This window comes from Canis lupus, chromosome 19, assembly GCF_011100685.1.
Source record: "Canis lupus familiaris isolate Mischka breed German Shepherd chromosome 19, alternate assembly UU_Cfam_GSD_1.0, whole genome shotgun sequence".
In the NCBI taxonomy this organism is placed as follows: Eukaryota; Metazoa; Chordata; class Mammalia; order Carnivora; family Canidae; genus Canis; species Canis lupus.
This window is the reverse complement of record NC_049240.1, coordinates 13,232,524-13,234,722: the sequence shown is the minus strand read 5'-3', so window position 1 is coordinate 13,234,722 and position 2,199 is coordinate 13,232,524.

Here is a 2,199-nt window from a genome sequence, read left to right as displayed (position 1 = left end):
GGATGTTCTAGATGATATATCTGTTTCCACAAAAATTATATGCCTACATTTAATTATGTAACCCTTAAATAGGGGAAATTATAATTCTATCCATTTGAGAGTGTATAATCTTTTAAAAACACATTTAGATATAAGCCATATGTTTAACTGAGTAAATCAGGTGTTGAAATAATGTGCTTTACTTTCAAATATATTACACCAGTATTTTAAAAATTACAACAGATCAGTAGCAGCCAATGTACATTAGAATACATTATCAAGTCCATAGCTCTGCTAGAGGAAGATATTGTTTTGGCACTTGGTAACTTGATAGGATGTTGATAATGAGATGATGCTTATTGTTTGAGGGCAAGGAGCTTGCCTTTAACATATGAGTCAGTATTATCTGTGCATTCATCCACTTGCACCAGTGTTGGCTGGTTGACCCAGGTGATGGATTGTCCAGTTTACTCTTTAGTGGCTCTCCAGAAGTGTAGTCATTTTTCGTTGGACCATAGTGGTTATGGCTAAAGATGACTGGCAGCAATTTTAATCTGCACCCTTTCTTCTTCCCCTAGCAATGTTCATTCATTCATATACTGAAAAGTATTTGTGATGTACTAAGAGCTATGCAAAATTCTGAGGACACAATGGTCAGCAAACAGAATCACAATCAAATAATCACACAACTAATATGAAATTACAAATTAAGATAGGTGTTATAGGAAAGGATAAGGGCCATGAGGAAGAAGACTGAATCCAAATGGGGACTTAGAGAAGGCTGCCCTAAGGAAGCTTTGGCTTGAGTAAAATCTAAAGCTATCGCAACAGAACTGGTAATCAAGAACTGTGTATGATTTAATTTTAAATTAACTAAAATCAAACAAAATATAAAATTCCATTTTTTAGTTACACTAACCACATTCAAATGCTCAATAGCCATACATAGCTAGTGCCTACTATATTGGACAGTGCAGGTATAGAAGGTTTGCATCATTGCAGAAAGTTCTATAGGACAGCACTGGTCTAAATGATAAATAGGAATCAAACAGCAAAGTGGTAAGCAAAACCATTATAGGATGAGTAAAGGCCATGTGCAAAGGATGTATTAGTGAAGGAGACAGTTTACAGACTGAAAGGAGGCCATTGTGGCTGGGAAGAAAAGGTGAGAACACATTTGAATGAAGCTGGAAAGGTAAGTAAGATCAAAAGCCTGTAAGGACTTGTGGGCCTTGTTAGGGACTTTGGTCCCTTCCCTGAGAGTAGAGATTTGGGTGGGAGATAGGAGATGAGTATTACAGGTTGAAGAGAGAAGAGTTTCAGATGGCTGTAGAGTGAGACTAGAGAACTGTAGGAAGCTTGCTAAGTAGGCAATGTTGAGGAACTCTCTTAGTTTGGTGATCATGAATTCATAATGACACCAATCCTTCTTGTTGAATAATTTTCTCCAAAAAGGCAGCTCTAGTGTAGAAATAGAAAGAGAAAACAAGAGGGTAAATGCAGAGCTGAGACTGCCAGAAAGGTGTGAGCTAGGGAATTCAGGCTACTGGCAAGAGTTACTGAAATGACAGGCCATGAGATTTTAGCTGGATAAGGAAACAAGGCATGAAAGAAGAGGGCTGATGGATTGGGGGAAAGTGAAGAAGGTCAATGGACTAAAAATCGAAGTTCAGACACAAAATAATCATAATGAGAGGGACAAGCTGAAGGAAAGGCAGGTGTGGCTAGAGAGCAGGATGCCTGAATCAGCAACTTTGGCAGTGGAGCAATTGTAGATGGTGACAAGATCCAGGATGTGGCCCCAAGAGTGGGCAGCTGAGATGGAGTGAAGTTAAGGCCATTAGAGATGGGGAGATTGAGAACTGGAGGCCAGACTATCATATGGGTCAACTCTGAATTTTGAAATCACTGGGGTTGAGAGGAACACTGCTGGGAAACCAAAGAGTGAATGGGGGACCCGGAGATGAAAGCTTCTAGAAGGTAGAAAGGAGGTACTATTAGGTACACTGACTCAGAGGAGAGGGTTACAAGAGCATCACGGAGTAAGGGTCTAGAAATGATAGTGGGGGCAATGAAACACCAACTCCACCTCCACCTAGTGTATGAGAATAAACAACTACTATTTAAACAACCACAGGAGAAGGGTATCTGCAGGCTAAATCTAGGTTTAGTTGGAGCAAGAAAGTGAAAGACTTCAGAGAAGTGGATGCTATAGGAGGA